The sequence below is a fragment of the Cydia pomonella genome, chromosome 21 (assembly GCF_033807575.1).
Source record: "Cydia pomonella isolate Wapato2018A chromosome 21, ilCydPomo1, whole genome shotgun sequence".
NCBI classification, from domain to species: Eukaryota; Metazoa; Arthropoda; class Insecta; order Lepidoptera; family Tortricidae; genus Cydia; species Cydia pomonella.
Window position 1 is genome coordinate 13,736,876 of NC_084723.1, and position 22,184 is coordinate 13,759,059.

At 36.5% G+C, this 22,184-nt stretch overlaps 1 protein-coding gene across 5 annotated transcripts in view; it reads right to left on the reverse strand.

Annotated features, from left to right (window-relative positions):
• The window catches only part of LOC133529707 (protein Skeletor, isoforms B/C), a 67,609-nt gene that overhangs the window by 26,939 nt on the left and 18,486 nt on the right, over nt 1–22,184 (reverse strand). The window lies entirely within an intron of this gene.

Genomic DNA, 22,184 nt, shown 5'->3' on the forward strand with positions numbered 1-22,184 from the left:
ATACATTGTAAGAACGTTTCTATTTTATTCTTATATACCTTTTTTTTACATTTTAGTTTATTGTATTTTAATGTGATATTGTAAATTTGTAATTTGTGATATGGGTACATTGCCTGAAATAAATATTATATTATATTATTATTTACTACAGATTCATAAGTCTCCGGCAAGCTCGGCCGAATTTCACCTTCCCATACAAACGGAGTTACGTTCTCATTTTAAAACTACGTGTTGGATTGTAATGAAACTTAGGTAAATCTATTCTTGTTGTGACGTTTATACAATAAATGTGGTTTTGCTGGCTACCTACAAGTTGACACTCCGTTGGGATGTGTCATGGCGGGCAGGTGGCTATGCGAGCACACGATCACAATTTGTATTTTATTTACCACCTTGTCATACAACGGAGTTAAGACGTCATACTTGTAATAGTTAATATAGCTCCAGTTTTTAAAACAAACGAAATAGAGCAAAAACAAGTTTTGTATGGAAAGCTAATATTCGCTATATTTTATAAGCTATGGTTTTGAAGTTACATTAACTAATTACAGGACTAGATATACCTTATCTTATTATTATTATTTTTTTATAATAAATATATATTAAATATTATAGGACATTATTACACAAATTGACTAAGTCCCACAGTAAGCTCAATAAGGCTTGTGTTGAGGGTACTTAGACAACGATATATATAATATATAAATATTTATAAATACTTAAATACATAGAAAACATCCATGACTCAGGAACAAATATCCATTGCTCATCACACGAATAAATGCCCTTACCAGGATTTGAACCCGGGACCATCGGCTTCATAGGCAGGGTCACTACCCACTAGGCCAGACCGGTCGTCTTATTACAAGTATACAGTTTCAGAGCAATCTAGCTAGTTGTTTTAAAATAAGAGCATAACTATCATTGTATGAAGAACCGAGCTTACTGCGGACCCATAAGTGGTAAACAGAAATATGTGTTTCTTACTCTGTACGTTTAGTATAAAAACTTGTTCGTAAGAAGTATCTGTAAACGTATTTTGATATAATTAATTAGCTTTTTAACTCACATTTACCGAGTCTTATGGTTACCCTACTTGTTCCATAGAACTGTCACGAACTCATAGCATATTAATCAAATTATTCAATTTAACCTTTTTGTACGGTCGCCATCGGAGCGGCCAAGGTGCTCACAAGCATGTGAACACACCTCAATTGCCAAGTCGTTAGACTGCGTGTTCTGATATTTTTGAGCATGTCGGTCGTTCCGATATATCGAATGGCAACTGGAAACTTTTAAGAAAGTTATGGGGGATTGATGCATGTTCGAGTCAAATCTTGCAAGCTAAAATAGCCCCAATTCTCACTATTTGATTAAGCTGAAACTTGACATACATTTGTTAGTTGGGTGACAAAGTTTGTCACTATTGAAAAGTGAACAAGAACACATTTCATTTCATTTTGTGAGAACAGTGAATACATTTTTCACGTTACGCCCATGTGTTGGTATCAAAACGGCCAAGCCACATATTATGACTAAATTACTTATATATTTTGTGAGGTTCGGGCTTGTAGAGTTAGAAGCTTGGCTCTACATGAGATCTGACAACTTTTTGATAACCCTCATACAAATTTTCATCCCCCAGTTTAAGGGGTTGGGGGGTAAAAGCTCCAAGTTATATATGTTGTTGTTGTTTGGGTACTAATACCAAATTTCAGCTTTCTAGGCCTTCAGAAACTACCCTAAGAGTTTTGATGATCATCACTGAGTGAGTTAAGTCAGTGACGAAATCGTTTTTTTTAGATATCAAAAAAAAATATATATATATATATTGTTATATTTATTTGCGTATTTATTTTTGCGGTGGGAGGGTGGGAATATTAATTGCATGTAAAAATACGCAAGTAAGTATAACGGGTTAGCACTGATTGACTAACACGTTATTTTCTCGCGGATTAGCAAAGTAATATTTCTTGCTTTAATTAGCATGGATTTCCGCAAAGTAACGCCTGATTCTATTAATTATTAATATCAATAAAATCTAAAGTTTAAGAGCTATGCAATTGAAACTTTTTATGTTGAATAGGTCCACTATTTGACATTATAACGCGAGAATTTTGTTTATCTGAGATAATCTAGACCCAAGTTATGAGGGTTTAAAAAATTGTCGAAGCGTTTCGAGAAAAGGTAGGTAGTGTACCCTTGCGCTTCGCTTGGCTCGTCTTGGCGGGGGCACTACCATGCCCTCATCCCTAGTTAAATGTAGTAGGTTATGTATGACTTTTGTAACGTTACATAACACTCGTATACTCGTAAATTCTATATTTTCTTGGAACTTATGAGCACGAAGCATTGAAAAGTAATATTGAACCAGGAACAAAGCGAGTTGCAGCTTTGTTTGCGCTCATATGACCGATCGGTTCATACTTTACGATTAACGTACTATAAGGTCTTTCTATTGCCTTTCAAACGTAGGACATTATTTACCATTAAGGTACAAGTCGGAAGCCGGCGACGACACGTCGCGGCGACACTACTGCACGGCTGGTTGGTTTATATGTATTTCTATGAAATACCGACGCGTCGCCGAGCGACATATCGTCCGACAGCAGATCAGCGGCGGCATCATGGTTCCATTTTGATCACTTGTCACTATTCCCGTCACTTTTGCGCTTACATACTTGTTAGAACGTGACAGGCATGGTGACAAATGATAAAGAGCCCTACAGGCCGCGTAACCAACGCGCAAATCGCTTACGCTCCGTAGCGATCGAAACGCAAGATATAGTTCCGAACCAGAGGGCCTACCGCGAAACACGTTCGTCGTGTTGCCTCCTTGTTACACTTACGTATGAATTTACAGGTGCGACAGAGAGACAACACGTAAAACGTGGTTCGTGGTAGGCCCTCAGTTTTAAACTCCGAATTATTTATCGAGAAACACGGTTTAAACATAAATAAACAATCTTACTGCAAAATCACAAACATAAAAGCTTTACAAATCACCCTCATACCTCAAATCATAACCATTACAGATCCCAAGGGACAGGAATCATGTAGAAACATTTATTCTCTACAGAACACGTTCATTGACACATTTCACTGACTCTTTATCACCCTTCTTGCAACGACATAAAGACCATAAGGTATGCCGATAGTCAACATGTGCGTAGTACCATCTGAAGGCTTACCGCGAACACCGAAGTTCGCATAATGCAGGCATTTTTCTCTTTTACTCCAATAAAGTTGTAATCATAGTGACAGAGAAAGATGCTCGCGATTTGGGAACTTCGGTGATCGCGGTAGGCCCGATGTGACACAATTTACTGACCTATTCTAAGCTTTATGGCTAAGACGATAAGGTCGACATATAGACGAGTGTTGAGATCCCTCGGAACCTCCCCATCCCTTAACAACTCGTTATTTATCTAATATCCTAAGCGGGGGTGTTTTGACTGACGACTTCATAATATGCATAAAAGGGACGATTACGGATATACAGTTATCTTGTTGGGGTGCATTTTAAGATTTAGAAGTTTTGCTACTGAGAAATATAGCGTTCATATCTAAGACTATTAATACTAGTAACTTAGTAATTTTTGAAGTCTTATTGCTACTTATTTGCTACGTGTGGTTATTTATTAAAGTATTCCCATCACATAGCATAACCGAACTAGGACAAAGCCCGAAATCTCTAGAACAGTCCTGAAACTTGGTACTTAATAAAATATCCGATTTTCATAACGAGATCATCTGACCTTTGGGGACCTCGAGAAATCGCAGCCGTTCTCCATAGTTGAAAATGTGTTTCACCATTTAGAAATTCCTTTATTGTGCCATATTTTCACATAGTGCATAGATTCAGAATCATGTGCGAGGTCCTACCGCAAAATAATAAATTCGGAATTTCTTTATCTACCTATTGGAATATACATTTTATTTACAATAAAATAATGGATATATACAGAGGATTACTATAACTAGCTTAAATCTAAAATAGGCCCTTGAGGCATTGTACCAAGGATGCTGGCGGCATTTTCGTTGTATCGCAATACTGATACGTTGTGCGAGGAAGCCGCCAGCTCTTTGGTCACCAGTTACGTCAGCCAGACGCCTCGCGATTTCTGCAAAAAACTTGTGCGGCTGGCACCCCATGGACCTAGAGCTTCAACGCCAAATGGTACTCTATACCGAGGTTTTACTTTATTACGTAAAACTTCGGCGCTTTCCGGTGCCCCGCCCGCTTTTACAATAGTCCGTTTTGTTGGTGGGACGGTGCCAGTGTGTCTACGCAGGTAGTATGCCTCACAACATCCGTCCCAGGCTTCAAGAAACCAAGGAGACCCCATCAGGCCTCTTGCCCTGATAATGCCAGTCGGCTCAAGAAGAGCAGGCACATTGATGGTGGCAAGAGATCGACGGATTATGTATTAAGCGACGCATGTCTTGAAAAACGACCTGCACTTTTTTGACAAGATAATCCATGGTGTCCCAGTCGGTCCACGTCCGTGCCACAAGAGCATATGTTTGGCGTACATACCGAAACCCCGAGTCGCAAACTAACCACCTACCTATTTAATTACCTACCTCTATCGCTCTAATATGCAAGCGCAATATAAAATTTGATTAACGATTTTTGAGTTAGGCCCTCTGAATTGATATAAAAATCTCCACCGATTATCCTGCGCGTACGTTATTGCAGCAACATCCTTTAACGCGTCGTAATATCCTAAGCGGTAGGGGAAGGTTGATTGACAGATCCACCCTTGAGACAGGGGTGCAGGGTGCTTATAGGTTTTAAAAGGTTGTATAAGGTTATAAATATAATATGTTTGATACCAATGATAGAGCTTTTCCTCGCTGAGTTGCCAAAGTAAGGTACGAGATGGAAAAGCTTGATTATATCACAATTGTATACAATACTTTTTCTACGAGTCATCAAAAATTATACTTTAAACTAATAAAATCATACAGGTAAACAAGCCAAAAGTATACACCTATTTAAGATACGCGAGCAGCTGCGATACCTTCATACTCGTACGCGCCCCGGCCGCCGGGACCCGGCTGGGTGGTCAACGACACCTCTCGTAACTCATGAGGCCCTGGTACTTGCTCCTTGCTAAATTCAAATTTTCAGACAGTTTTTTCTCAATTTTGGCCACCGTAGCCTATGGAGACTAGTTAGTGGGGTGGTGATAAGCGGTTTTCGTAGTCTATGGATGTTGCTATATTAAGGGTGTCACATGTGCGTTTATGATTTATGAAGCAATTGTTTCTACTATACAACCTAAAATAATTAATTAATATGAGCGATCGTTTTGTTTCGTCCTCTTGACTGCGGCGAGCTGTGATTGGTCATTTTCATTATAGTTGACTATACCGTTTCGAAATGAATATTATAGTAGAATTAGGAGCCCATACATTAAAAGTACTCAATTACAGTTTGGTATACGAAATCTTAATTCAACCATTACAGTCGACGAGTAGAATACGAGTATCTGCCGTTTCCTTATTTATAAAAGTTAGAACATACTAAGATATGTGTTATGGGTGTTTTCTATGTATTTAAGTATTTATAAATATTTATATATTATATATATTGTTGTAGCGTGGGGACTATAGCCCGAGCCCTCTCGCGCATGAGAGGAGGCCTGTGCCCAGCAGTGGGACGTATATAGGCTGAATTATTATTATTATTATATATATTGTTATCTAAGTACCACAACACAAGCCTTATAGAGCTTACTTTGGGACTTGGTCAATATGTGTAATAATTTTTAACTTTTTTTTTTTTATGCTTCGGAGAATAACTAACTTTGGTACAGCACACTCAGCTACTTTGCCTTTACACACTCTTGGTTACGTTACGGGATTGTAATATGGGGCGACAGTACAGATGCACACGACATATTTGTGATGCAGAAAAAATGCGTACGCGTATTGGTAGGTATCCATAAACCCGATAACTGCAAGCCACATTTCTTAGAGCACGGCATACTCACTCTACCATGTCTTTATATATTAGAATTATGTATTTATATCAAAAAAACATACACTTGTTCAAACAGCTACCAAACCGAAGGTTAAGATACAAACTTGAGCTACCCGCGCTTAAATTACAAATATATAGGAAAAGCTCTCTTTATGCAGCAGCTAAATGCTACAATCATATTCCAGACTATATAAAGGCTGAAGAAAGGGATACAACATACGCAAAAAAAAAATGTTTCCTTGCGAGACAAGTGTATTACTCTATTAAAGATTTCTTCGCAGATAGCTTCATTATGTAACATTACTTAGTTATATAATTGAATACGATGCTACCTTATGTGCTTTATTGCATGACATATGTAAATAGTTTAAGGAAAGGTTTGTCATACCCTTTTAGAGTCCAGGAGATTCTTGTATAAATGTTGTAATAACTCTTGATTTTTACCATGGTGCAATAAATGATGATTGATTGATTGATTAATGTCCTATAAAAATAAAAAAATATTTTATTTATTTATTTTATCTATCCGAAGAAGCTTTATCTGCATTTATAGAACATAGAATACTCTTTATTGGCGCAAGTCAGTAAAAAGATACAAGAAAAATAAACAATTGATTAAGTGTAGAGGCAGGCAACAGGCGGTCTTATCGCTAAAAAGCGATCTCTTCCAGACAACCTGCATTTTGTAGTGATCTCATAGTATTGTATGAAAAAACACTTTTTTTTACTTAATTTGCCCTGTTAGTTAGTGTGGGTCAAATCTTGCAAGCTAAATTTGACTCACTTCCCAATTGAGCTGAAAATTTGCATCATTTGCAAAGTCGGGTGACAATGCAATATTATGGTACCGTCGAGCTGATCTGATGACGGAGACAGGAGGTGGCCATAGGAACTCTGTGATGAAACAACTCAACCTAATTGTGTTTGGGGTTTTTAGAATTGTCTCAATGAATATTAATTGCTTGTGGTAAGAAAGGTGTCAGCGATAAAAGCCTGTACCAAAAATGAAATTTTTGCCATAAACTTATTTCATTTCTAAATCGAACCGGGGAATTTCAAAAATTGCCAAATTTGTACATTGAAATAATCGTTCTCATATTTTTGTATGGGCTATGAAATTATTCGTTTTCAAAACAATACAAATCGAAGATAGAGGTAAACAACAGGCGGCCTTATCGCTACAGAGCGATCTCTTCCAGACAACCTTTAGGTAGTGGAGAAATGAAACAAAACAAAACGAAAGTTTCCTTAATTTCCTGTCAAATTTCCCTAAGATTTACGGGCATTTTTCAATTTTTTTAAAAAGATTCTGTTGCACATCTATACTTAGCTATTTTCAAACAAAAGTTTAGCTACATGTTTTCCTAGAAACGCAAAAAACCACATCATAAAGGATGACTCACGCTAGAACGAGCCGGGCCCAGGCCGTGGCGTCCGACACGTCATTTTCTATGACGGCTGATCGGTGATCACGTGTTAGAACACGAAGCGCCGGAAGCTCCGGCCCCCCGGCCCCCGCCCGGTCTAGCGTGACTCCTCCTAAAGTGTGTCAAGAGTTGAAGAAAATATCATATCATAGACTGAAGACATTGTTTCTTAATCACATTTGCTCGCAGTTTGTTGAGGGGGTTGCTAAGGCCGCAACTTTTGTAATAAAGTCCTTCTGATATCATTTGTTCGCATTTCCGATAGATGCGACTGTCGAATATGGAGGCACCTGGTAGTTGTGACTGGGCGACTTGTACGTTGTTTTGTTACTTTATAGTTTAGTTTAGTTGTAAGTAGTAAATACTAACACTAGTTATTAGGTACGTAGTTTAGATAAACTAACAAAATCTATGGATTGTAAAGATCTGAAATAAATGATAATTAAATTTATTTTTAATTTAATTTCGATGTTTCTAATACTTTTTTGTCAAACAGCTTAATCTTGGTCATCAAGTGAAATAATAATATTACACAAATTGTTTATGTTGAAATTATTTATACCAAATCGTTTGAAATTCAGAAGTTAGAACAATGCTCGTTGGAACCCATTTCAATCAAATCTTAAAATTATTACATTGGTTTTTGTATGATCTTTTCCATAGATACATTAAACGATTTAAAAAAAACCGCAGCCAAGACGGAAATGCCAGTATGCCAAAAAAAACAAAAACCTGCGAGGATATTACGGTTTTTGTAAAAAAAATATTTTATGTTCCTGCTTCATACATGAAAAAAAAACATAACTCGACACTCTTAATGCCAAATTGTCCCAAATTCAAAATTTACTATAGTAATGCAAAAACTATTTCAATTAAAAAAAAATGAAAATAACAACTTTGGATTCTATGCCAATGAGAGCCAAATTTCAGCCCAGAGTGCGGCCTGCTGTCCCAGGCCAATCTACACACAAGCGATTATTTCCTCCCGGCCTGCTACCACCTCTGCGACTACACACTGGCAGTTGAGACTCGCCAGTTTTCGCCCCGAGACTACGGATTGTCCGGCCTAATATATGCAGCATACTTGGGTTAGTTCTTTCGGGTCTAATAAACACATTAAAAGAACCATATTTTAAAAAAAAACGGGTTCTATCGGGTCTAATAAAAACACATTAAGTTGACCATAATTTCTTAAAATTTCGGATAGTCTCACTTTCAAATTAGCTGACCCAAACCCACTTGAAAAATTAGAAGTTAAAATTGTGTGAATAGTGAATAAATAGAATAGATGGACTCGGGTACGTCCTTAAACTACGTCCGTCAAGTGAAACGTCAATTATTGATAGTCAAAATTACCGCAAAACATAGAAGTACAATAAGTATAGAGAAGAAATGGTAGAGTCGGCAGATGACCGAACGAGGTGCTCTTATGGAACTTTCGGTAGGAATAGCAGAGAAAGCGCTATGATTATTTGTCCTTGTCACAATCTCATTTTTTTGATTCCCCACCGTAAAATTTAATTATGGCATATGGTGGGCAACAACGCACAGGTTGTTTTTAGTATGTTGTCAGGAATGTTAAAACGTATTTTTAATTTGGGGCATTGCGTATGTTCTGTTCCTCATGGGCGCACGCGTATAGCACGACCCGCAAAACATTTACCTGTCAAATTCGTAGCACGAAATTGTCTTAGATTTTACGCATCTAACTCAATCAATGTATCGTTGATTTCGCTAACAAGTATGATACTTATATCAACTTGTACATTTCGGGCCCCAGCCCAGCCCGGCCCCTCACGTACATTTAACGCAGTTTCGTCTCGTTTCGTTGCCCGTTTGTCTCGGGGGCGGCAATTTGCTAAATTACGGCCTACGAATGCCGTTTAGGCATATTGAGGGAAAGTTATATATCATTTATTTATTTTAAAGGTTCGTCATGTTTTTTTAACGTGGCGATATTACAAAAAAGCAAGAAATAACTGTGTAATGTGTATATGTTACCAGAAATATATGAAACCTAGGAAATATTGTTTTAAAGATTTTATAATATATAATGTATACAATTCCTAAGATACAGAGGTACGGATTACATAGATTTCCGGTAACATACAGTTACACACACACACACACACGCACGCACGCACGCACGCACGCACGCACGCACGCACGCACACACACACACACACACACACTTATACATCACACATCTTTCAGAAATTTTAAGTTAAGTACCAATAAATCTATTAATAAATTTGTATGTCTATGTCTAGCCTAGGGTGACGGTAAGTAATGCCACTTCGCTCAAAAGTCTATATACCAGCAAGGCTAATAAAAAATAAAACAAACTTATCCATAAAAAATATTACTTTTTAGCGAAAACCATTTTCTTCATCACCACACATCGATACATACACCACACATATATGAACCCAACCCTAACCTCAAACATTACCTTATAAAGACGCAAAATCAATGCACCTCTTTCTCGACGTTTCTATCGACCCTCCACATTCCGAGTGCCACAAAGGGTTACCGTGTCTTATTTCACACGCGCACTTTCGAGTGTTGACGAGTCACACTTTCAGGTGAGAAATTGAAATCGTCCTTTTAGACTGACGAAGCGTTTACATTTTACCGCAGATATTCAGAAAAACTGGAGCAGGAACGGCTAAGAAAAAATAATTTTCGTTATACTGAAGCCTCATAAAAATAGCATACGCATAATTTTACTACTTAAACCGTTATAGGTAGGGCAATACAATTTGAAACGTAAGCGTCAGGATGGCGGGTGGACCTTAGCGAATTTCAACGAAATATTTATAAAAATTGTAATACATATTTCGTTTCGTTAAATTCACTGAGGTTCATACGCCATTCTGACGCTCTCATTTGAAAAATATATGGATCATCTAATTTTGTATAGCTCCACTTAGATATTATTGAAATTCAACCCCTGACAATTGTAGAAAATGTAGAAATACTGAAAATAATATGGTCCGATTTTGGTGACTTAGACACTGTTGAAGTATCGGGCCGAGGTCCATAAAGATAAGAAATAAGTAGTCAACATAACGATGTTACGGCGTGATTTTATACCTATTAAATGATATAGGTACTTACGCGTTTTTTATTGTTGTATGTTCACGATCTAAAATCCTAGGTAAAAAGGCTGGGCTTTTCTAGAACATTCAGGCTATTCCTATTCTAAATTACGATCACCAGGGCCCGTACATTTCATGCCGTTGACGGAAAAATTACGTCACGCTACATAGAGTATGATTCTAATTAGTTTTTTCATAATTATTAATGTATGTATGTATGTATATACTTTATTGTACATAGAAATAAAAACACGAAAAACACAGTTACAGAGTAAATTAAATGTTACAACAAAGGCGAACTTATCCCTGTATGGGATCTCTTCCAGTTAACCTTTGAGGAAATTAGTAAAACAAAAGTAACGGCGAATGAATGACAAACACAAACAAAAGTGTACAATCACTGAAATTAAATCATTAATCATTTAATCATTAGTCAACATCTTTAGTTAACTGGTATAGATACTTGACAATCAGCCGGCCGGCCTAGCCAAGGTGACAATCGCTATCGCTACGACAACGAAACGCTTTGTATCTCTCTATCACTCTTCCATATTAGTGCGACAGTGGCAGTTGCGATTCGATCGCTACGGAGCGTAAGCGATTTCCATCTTGGCTACGCGGCCAGTACAGAAACGTCAAACTAACTATCATCTTATGCTACTCAACTAATTAATAGAAGTAGTTTATTAAATAATACATATTTATGATTTTTAACAGTGTATTTGACATAAAAGTATTTATTTTCCACGCGTCAGTAGGTAAGTTATCTAAACTTGTAGTGTTATAAAAAATCTCTCTGTATGTTAAATTACGTCATTTTTGCGTCAACGGCATGAAATGTACGGGCCCTGACGATCACTAATTATTCTACTGGAGGAAAATAAATGTCCTAACTTTTCAGACTCCATTAATGCTACTTTTCTTACTAAGGGAGGTAAAAGTAATTAATTCGAAACTAGTAAGAATATATTGATGCTTCATTTCTCCTAATACGAAATTGTGCTCGTTTATTTATTTAATCGTATGGCATGCATGGTTAGGCAATCAGAGATACGTCGGGTGTCAAGACATCTTGATCCTCAGCTGGGCCAGGATAGAAGTGAAGTGGGCAGCGCCGAAATATGTGCTCAATGGTTTGTTCTTCTTCGCCGCACTCGCAGAGCGGACGGTCCTTCCAACCCCACTTATGTTGGAAATAATTACAGCGGCCATGACCTGTTCTCAACATGTTCAGACGACACCAGATCTTCTATTGTGCTCGTGATTCTGTGTGGGAATAACCTAAAATATATGGGAATCCTAAGATTACATAACCTAACAACAATAAAATAACAGCCCAGGTACCAATTTGAACATCAATAACACATGAGTGTGCAACACATTGATGATTGAGTACAAGTAAGTTAGTAAAATTTTACAAATCCGAATACGCCTTTGGGCTATAAAATGGCATTTCTATTTTACGATGGAGCAGTGTAGGGTTAGTAGTAAAGTTTATAGCGGCCATTTTGAAATGAGTGTTTTATTTTACTCCTAGAGTTAACAAAACCGCACTCCAAAGGATAGGCACGTTAGACTTAAGTAGAAGATAATATTAGTGGATGTGGTTAGAATTCCCATAAGCTCCTAAAAAGTCCTAAAACTGAATTGACTAAAAGTATTTATATTAATTGGAAATCCTGATCACACAATTTTATGAGAATCGGCCGAAAAATGCAACCTGTTGAGGAGAATAGCCGAAAAACATAACGAACAGCCGGGCAGACCTAAAAAATAATTTTTGTCCGATCTTCGGAGACTTCCGCTCTAGCGCCTGTTGTTTTTAGGGTTCCGTACCCAAAGGGTCAAACGGGACCCTATTCCTGAGACTCCGCTGTCCGTCCGTCCGTCCGTCTGTCACCAGGCTGTATCTCATGAACCGTGATAGTTAGCTACTTTAAATTTCTACAGATTATGTATTTCTGTTGCCGCTATAACTACAAATACTAAAAACAGAATAAAATAAATATTTCTTTCCAATCTCGAGGTTCTCATCCAATCATCGAAGTTAAGCAACGTCGGGCGGGGTCAGTACTTGGATGGGTGACCGTTTTTATAGATAATGGTACGGAAGTTACGGAACCCTTCCCGTGCGCGTACGACTCGCACTTGGCCGGTTTTTTTTTAATATCCTCGTAATGACCATAGGACTTGTTCAGTTCGATGAAATTTAAATCATTTCCAATTTAAATGCTATTTGTTTTGTTTCGTTAAATTTTCAAACAAAATAAAATCAACTGTATTGCCTGCACTATAGGTTCAAATTTCAGACGCGAATATTGTATTTTTCATTTGTATGGCTTATCCTTAGGAGGATATAATTAGATAATTGTACCCAGATATTTAATTACAATCTGTTGAATATCAAAAATGAGATTTATACCCTAAAAATTAATTAAGAATTTCCACAAAAACAAAAAATAAAATACACTTTTAAAACACTCATTAATATTTCATTCACTCATCCCATATCCTAAAGCTCCCAAACCCGCCTCTTAGCTTAAAATCCTTTATCAATCCTCTTGCGTTGTCCCCCGTTTTCGCAAATCGTATGCACCCCAGCGTAGCTAGCAGCTACTAATATTGCTTGGCGGGCGAAGGTAAAAGTTAACGGCCTCCTACGGCCCGGTAGAGGGACCACACAAGAAATCGCAAATTATTTTTCCATTTGTTCATTTTGAATCTTATTCTATTTACCATAGGAGTTGTTATCCACTCGCTTGCTTATGGTAACTGTAGTTACCAGCTGTCACTCTTATTTTATTATAATAATAGAAGTCACTGAAAAATATGAAGCATGTGAGTGGTTATTCAATAACCGGTTAAAGTGACCGGACCATTTTTTATGCAGGTAGTGGCACGCGCGGTTTTAGTTAACAATAGACAAAGGATTAGCCGTTAGGGGGCAGTTTTCAATTCAATTCAAACATAATTTATTCATGTAGGCCTAGCAACAAGCACTTATGAATAGTAAGACAGTATTACATATAATTATCTTAATCTAATTATCAGAGCAATTTATTGATGTTGTAAATGTTATTCCATATATAATACTAATGAATATAATTCATAGATCAAATTTGCCAGCTACAGAGCTAAGGACTATACTTGCAATGTATGATGTATATGTATATTTGTTCCTGAGTTATGGATGCATTTTAAGTTTGGTGTACAGCTCACAGAGCCACTAGTAATTATTAGTGTAAATTATATTTTTATAGATATATGAAGACTTATATTAGTATAAGATTGACTGGTCGCGTAGGCGATAACTCTTTAAGCGATACAGTAATATTGGGAATGTAGGACCATCCGTCTTGCGTTAAGTGCCGCTTGGACACCCTACTGTTTTAGTCGATTATTGCAGTTTGAGAAAGAGGGTAGTGTAATGATTGTTATCGTGAGTGGGGTATTATTTTTCACTTTTATTACTTGAAATAAAATGGGAACTGTATGTGACATTGTATATAATAAATAGTTGACGATCATAATATAAATTCATATAGTAATCTATATTCATTATATTGCTTAAAATAATTTATATTGTAATTTAATATAATGAAATAAAAAATCTTCTGAATCTATAAGTGTAGGATAATTATGTATGGATATTTTTTTTCGAGTTTCACGCATAATTTTTTATATACATATTTCTATAAACCCATGCCAAAAATAAATATAATTAAGATAAATATTTTATATTTAATTATAATGTAATTTGTAGCCTTCAATGTAATTTAACGTTTTTTTTTTGTATGTAACACCTGTTTGTAACTGTTGCGAATTCAACTTATTATTATATAAAAATATTCCCAATGCAGTAGCTAAACGCAGCCGTCGGGCTCCGCTAGTATTCGGAGGCTTTTCAAAAGCACCAATAGGAGCGCTCCACATATTCTGTATCGCGGCCAAGTAGAGGCACCTAAATTTAAACCAACTTTTGAACTGATCAAATATTGCAAATCACTCTTTCATCATCCTCCATACTATCAACACCCACTTTCTACATTTAACCGTTTTGGCAAGAACCCTTGTAAACCAGTACCTTTTGGAAGATTATACTTCACTTTATTATCAATCAAAGTTTTATTTGAGTCGTCCAGACCCTGTCCTGCACGGCGGCTACAGTAACACTACCTGCTTTTCGCCAAATAAATGTATTGGATTGAATTGACAGGAATACCCAAAATTGACTAAAACTAAAAATAATTAGGTAAATACTATAGAAAAATCTTATACAAATAGACCTAGTCAATAAGGCAACGAATAGTTCAAAAATCTAAATGGACAATTGTTGAAAAATCAGCACATACTGCAATACCAAATCCCCTACGAATCCTACGATACAAGTTATACGTATAATATGTATACCTGTATACTGTTGTCATAGACTACCACTCACAGACACCGCTTTATGAAGCCTTTAGGCGCATGGCACACTGCTTTCGATTGGTACGACGTGCGAGCGGGATGTCGCTATGATATGCGCGTAACGTTGTCTCGCTCACGCGACGTACGAATCCAGTGTGCTATGCGCCTTACAAAGACTGAAACCGCCTGAAACGTGATCGCTCGTATGCTCTTGAAAAATAAGAACCGCGAGTTGCACCACATTGCATCCTACACAATAGAGTACTACTATAATTCCAATCCATGTTTACCTGCTTAGCTCTAGAATTTAATGTTGAAGAAATGCAGAAGAAAACAGCATCTAGGTTCTGGGTGCCTGCCTGCCAATCGTTTACGCTCCGTAGCGTAGCGTAGTCTCGCTATCACTCTTCCATATTAGTGCGACGACGAGTTGCGTTTCGTTCGCTAAGGAGAGTAAACGATACGATGGCTAGGTACTTTGAAATCTAAAACAATAATAGAGTCAGCATCAGTAGTAGCAGATGAAACAACGTGTCAAAAGTATCCGCTAACCACGAATATTCTTCCACATCATTTTCCTTAAAATTTGTAGCGATTAATGCATGTTCAACTTTTTTCATACAGTTTTTCACGGTTAATAGGATCGCGTCCCGCTTAATACTAGTTAATACGCCATCTAAAATTATATTATTATTATACCTACCTTGCATCGCCGTACAATGTTACCAACTTAAGTATGCGGATGAAAAAAAAAATGGGACTAACCATGCCGTACTAATATTACGCAGGGTACGCGATTCTGGCAACACTTACGCCAGTCGAGATAAGTTTGTAGCCCTGACCTGACTAAGCGATCGGCTAATCGGGGATATTCGTTTCATTTGTGTTATGTTTATTTTTATTTTTAGAAGACTAAAAGAGCTGAACTCGCACCAAAGAGCCGCGGTTTTCCGACTGGTCTAGAAGGAAAGTGATCTGTGACTATTGCATACAAAGCGATAAGGGTGGGAATGGGGTGCTGATCAAACATAATACCAACTAAACGGGGGCGACGGTGAAATAACGATCACTTTATATTACTTCTCGTTTTCAGTACCCCTAGTGTCCATTTATTCGATAGCGAAACGTGACGTACGCGTTTGCGCTGTCTCATTTTGTATAGGATTTTGACTTTCCAAAACGTCCCTAAATCGCATACAAAACGAGTCTTAACGCAAACGCGTACGTCACATCACGCTATCGAATAAATTTACACTAGGGGTCCAGGTTAAAAAGACGTTAACATTTTCATGTCTTTCTAACTGAAATATGGATTATTTTTAGCGAATATATATTTTAACCTGTCATACATGGGATGGTATCCCATGTTGATCCAAATATAAATATAATTGCAGTGTACTGGGCGTCTTTTTGCTGAATGAATATACAATTCAATTCAATTCAAATATACTTTATTCATGTAGGCCTATCAACAAGCACTCATGAATAGTAAGACAGTATTACATATAATTATCTTAATCTAATTATCAGAGCAATTTATTGATGTTGTAAATATTATTCCATATATAATACTAATGAATATAATTCATAGATCAAATTTAATACTAAAACTTTCACAAAATATAGTGATACAAAAAAAAATGTATAATAAATACTAGTCTAGATTGTTTCTAGAATAAATTCTAAATGTCAAACAATTATAATAAAAACAACAAAGGAAATACATGCATTGGAATATCCATTTCATCATCATTATTCAAATATAATAAATAATTAATCATTTCGAATCACAATTAATCCCACGTTGTTTTATCATTCATGTAGTCTTGTGTGGTATAATAAGCTTTAGAAATAAGTTTACGCTTTACATGATTCTTATATTTATTAATTGATAACTCACCTTAAAGAGCTCACTGGTATACTTAACTCATGTTTTTGTTATTTTGTGGATTGGATCCTTTTCCTTTAATTACGTCCAAAACTCTTAGAAGTTTAGCGATCGGATAGAAACACTATTAAATATATAAATTATAAACTGAAATAAATGTCATATACTATGAAAAAAACCGGGCAAGTGCGAGTCGGACTCGCGCATGAAGGGTTCCGTACCATTATTTATAAAAATGGCAATAAAAATATGTTTGTTGTATGGGAGCCCCACTTAAATATTTATTTTATTCTGTTTTTAGTATTTGTTGTTAAAGCGGCAACAGAAATACATCATCTGTGAAAATTTCAACTGTCTAGCTATCACGGTTCATGAGATACAGCCTGGTGACAGACGGACGGACAACGAAGTCTCAGTAATAGGGTCCCGTTTGACCATTTGGGTACGGAACCCTAAAAAGTGACCAAGGCCTCCAGTGCCCCGGGTTGGAATCGAACCAGAGTCCTCTGCTATCGTGGCCGGTTTCCGGCTGGGCATCCCTACACTACATCTACATATACATCTAGGCAAAATATCGTTATTTATGGAATAGAAACTTAATTCTAAGAATGGAAATTGTACAGTCAGCATCAATAGTCGCAGATGAATCAACGCGCCAAAAGTATCTGATATTCCGGATAACTTTTCCAAATAAAGATAATTCTCTAAAATTTACTTTCAAGAGTATATCTTTTACAGTCTAAATTGTTCTACATATAGAACCATCAACTTTTGTTAAGCTGTTACAGAATGGCAGATACTTTTGAAACCTTGTTTGATCCGCTACTTTTGATGCTGACTGTACAACAAATCAATTGACAATTATGTAGAACCATATTTTTTCAAACGTATCATTTTCTGCATTACTTTTACAAAAACACCCCCCACTTTCAGAGTATGAGAAATGAAAATTATATTTCACAATAATTAAACATAAATCGATATCGTAGGTATTTGTATTTCTGTATGAAATTCCATCTTCTAACTCCCACGCCACACGTTAATGCAAAACTTGATGAAGGGTAACGTAACCATGGTAACGCATAATTTAATTAATGTCGTATCTTGTTTATTATCAGTATTATAATGACGTCACGTCTTGTCCTTATGAGTTGAAAACTCGACTGATGAAGTTATGAAGAAAATTAATAACAAATCCCTAACAAATATGTGTTGTTAACACATATTTGTTAACACATGTTTGTGAAACGAAGGGCTATGTAGATATACACCGTGTTTTTTTTTCACGTCAATTTCAAGGGTGCATTCCTGAGCTTAAATTAAGTAACTTTCTCAAAGACACGGGTATTCTAATTAACTCCATTGCGGAAATAATCAGTAATTTATTTTTATCTTATAAGGCCCTCACGAGCGTATACACTTGCCTTAGTGCCGGTTTACATATTGATTAGTGTCAAGTACGAGAGTATACATTTGCTACTAAACGTAAGTACTATCTCGGATTGATGTTCGAAATGGCATTGCTGATATGTCACAGTTTTCAATTGTTTGGTTGAATTAATTGTTATGCCCGTGTTACAACAACGCTATATGCAACATTTAATTACTTTTTATAAAAATAAAATAAGGTAAAAAAATATAATAATATTTGGAAAATTAATTATGACATTTAGTTTCCTTTAATGTACTTATCCATATCCCGGAGTTAACGGAATTCAATAAAAACACGGTATATAGACTTAGCATCCTGGGTGCGTAGCTGCTTTAACTTCATCCAAATCCGAAAATTTGTTTATATTTTATTTATCCGCTGTACGATTAAATAATGAGTTTTTGGAAGGAAAATCGTTTTTATTATTGTAATTTTCTTTCCTAATTGGTTTTGTGTTATAAAATTACTAATATTTATTTTGTCAAAAATATTTTTTTAATTCAAAATTCAAAAATGTATTCTGCAAGTAGGCCTCAAGGGCTCTTTTACAAGTCAATACAACATTTATAGTAACATCATATAGTGACATGAAAAATACATAACAACATTTATAAATACAACAGCCAATACCTGGGTAAACATTACATTATAATAATCTTAAAATAAATAATTAATACAATACAATAGAGATGTATAGTCTCTATGGTTAAAAACACATTAAATCTGGAGATGTAAAAGGTCCCCAATGTCAGAGAATTAAATAATACCTAATTAGTATTGCTGATTTCGTTGAAAAGAAAACTGTCAACATTGTGACGCCACACCAGGGAGAGGGAGGGGTTGGCAAAATGTGACCAAGTGTGACAAGGAGGGGAAAGAGATAAAAAACATAGAAATTCCTGTGACGTAATTAATGGATGACCCCTAATGGACAAGTTAAGTTTATTTTATAAGTAGTTATAATTCTTGTAACTTAAATTTAATTTGTATATACATTATTTATTAATAAATATTTTAAAAGTTATAGTTAAGAATGTTAAGAGTCACTAATATTTTTTGATACACATTTTTATTGCCGACTGTAATTTCTCGCGTTTGTATTTCTATCGAGTACTTCTCGAGATCTTACTTATCTTAAACTCAAGGTCTTTATATTTTCCATCGAAGAGTTCCTTTAGATATTACATTGTCAATTGTATGCGTTGATAATACGGAAGTATGCCAAATTACAGCTCAATCAGACAACGCGAAGTGGTTAAAATTAAAAGTTTGTACAAATGCTGTTAAATTAAATAGGAAAAGCTATTCGGTTATTTTGAGATTAGCCATGGCCATTCTAAATTCATTATTTGTTTAAATATGTGACTTTTGAAACTCTAAAGCCGTGAACAAATCAAACATATGTATGTATGTATGTCACTTTATTGCACACTGTTAACATAAAACAGACAAATAAAACAAAAAAAGTTATGTATAAAGGCGAACTTATCCATAAAAGGGATCTTTACTGTCTCTCTAGGAACATATAGTACGTGTCTTACGAAAACCCACAACGTCCCACTCAAGAGCCTGGTTCAGATTCAACCATTTGTTATAACTAAGTCCAGGCAATGAATGCTTTAAAAAGATTAGAAGGAAATGCTTGGAACACAATTTTTGACTTCGTAACTTTGTTTGGACTAAGGAGGTGAACATATTAAAAGTCCCCGGCTGTTGCCCTTGAGCAATGAGGGAGAGGGGGGTTTGAACGTCCCATTTTCGGTTTATTGATTATATCTAGGAAACTATGCGTCTTAGCGACATGATTACTTTTACAAAATGAGAGTTGATTAAGTTTGTTACAAGATTTTTTTGTCAAGTTTTTTGATATCTTATATAGTTATTGAGAAGAAAAGCTAAGGTTAGCTCTTGGAAGTTTATTTAGGGCTCTCAATTTTATCTTGATATCTACATCAGTGAGGCCGCTATCGCTAGGCCGCGTTTTGTATCGTTTAGGCCACGTTTTGTATCGTTTAGCCACGTTTTGTATCGTTTATGCCACGTTTTGTATCGTTTAGGCCGCGTTTGGTATCGTTTAGGCCGTGTTTTGTGTCGTTTTCGTATAAATCGGGGGTGCTCAATGCATTTATGGTATTAAATTGACACAAACGTACCCATTAAAAAAAATATTACTTTGCTAATCCGCGAAAAAATAACGTGCTAGTAAATCAGTGCTAACCCGTTATACTTACTTGCGTATTTTTACATGCAATTAATGTTTCTCCCGAAATGGAATTTCATAGAAATAGTACCGTTACTCGTTAGATTCGCAAAGCTATTCTTCCCTCTTAACGCCTAACTTTAAAATCTTCTATTTCTTTAAATTTGCATTACCAAAGTCTTACAAAAATGTAATAAGTATCCAAATCGTCAACTTTTGTAATGCCCACAGAAAAGATGTTGGTTTTCCCGACCGTATTCGACTCAAATATCCTACACTCAAGGTTTTGCTTCACATTCAATTTCCAGTCTGTTTACAAGCTTTTGGTCTCATCATTGTCACTATTGTCATTACGACAGTACCAGTAATTCCAGCAAACAGTACCCCTGGTGTAAATATTTTCGACAGCGAAACGTGACGTACGCGTTTGCGTTAAGTGTCATTTTGTATGAGACTTTTGACTTTCCAAAACGTCCCGCTTGGCGCGCTGTTCAAAAACCCATACAAAATGAGACTTAACGCAAACGCGTACGTCACGTTTCGCTATCGACTAAATTTACACTAGGGGTACAGAGATGTTTGGTTTGTAATTAGAAGTGCGTGAGAATCATCCATTTATTTGCCTCTTGGTTTCGTCGTACGTGGGAAACTGTCAAGGTTTCGTTAAGTAAGAGTCATATAGAAATACGAAATAAGCAGCGTTTGACCGCAATCTCAACAAACAACAATTTAAATAAATAAGTTTTTTGTCAAAAACAGTACAAATCCGCTACTTAACGCTAGATGTCGACTAACTAACTGCTTTGGCTCAGCGATCCAAAAAGAATCTTGCCCTCCGAATCGAGAGAACGCCACCTGTCCCGATCCAGCGCGGTTTCCTGCCAGGAATTGGCATTCAGCCGACGCAGGTCCGCCTCCACGACATCACACCAGCGGTACCTGGGGCGCCCGATCGGTCGACGGCCAGTTGGTCGCCCCAAGTACGCTTCCTTGACTACGCGATCCTCCCCCATTGTGAGTAGGTGACCGAGCCAGCGAAGTCTGTGGGATTTAGTTACGCCTATGATATTGGGCTCAGCCACCAACTCTTCGATCTCGGCATTTTTCCGGATCCTCCAGGAGCCGTCGTCACTTCGGACAGGTCCCAGAATCGACTACGAAAGATGATGATGATGGTAGATGTCGACTACGAAAATAATAAGTGTTTTGGTAAGAAAACTGTACCCCTAGTGTTTTATTCGATAGCGAAACGTGACGTACGCGTTTGCGTTAAGTCTCATTTTGTATGGGATTTTGAGTTTCCAAAACGTGTTTCTAAATCCCATTTATTAATTTACACTAGGGGTTCTGATGTATGGAGTGAGCACTCTATGCTTACTAATTTTGTCTATGCCTTATACCTATAGGTACCTAAACAAAACGCAACCTGTTGATGGGATGTTACACATCCTGCTCAGTGACCTTCGTCTATCAAACACAACTGACTCTTAAGACTTCTACACAATATATTTTTTGTGCAATGCCGTCAATTTTTTGTGCGATATCCGTGACATCCGCACATAGGTAAGTCGCGACTTGCGATAGATGAGCCAATGTACAACGAGCTGCAAAATTGCATGGCCGCTTTATAAACGAATTCCATTAATTGTGTCCATAAAATTTTTTGGGCTCGTTGTACGCCACATTTTAATATACGTACTCTACTATTTTTATGTAAAATATGATTTCTTCTCA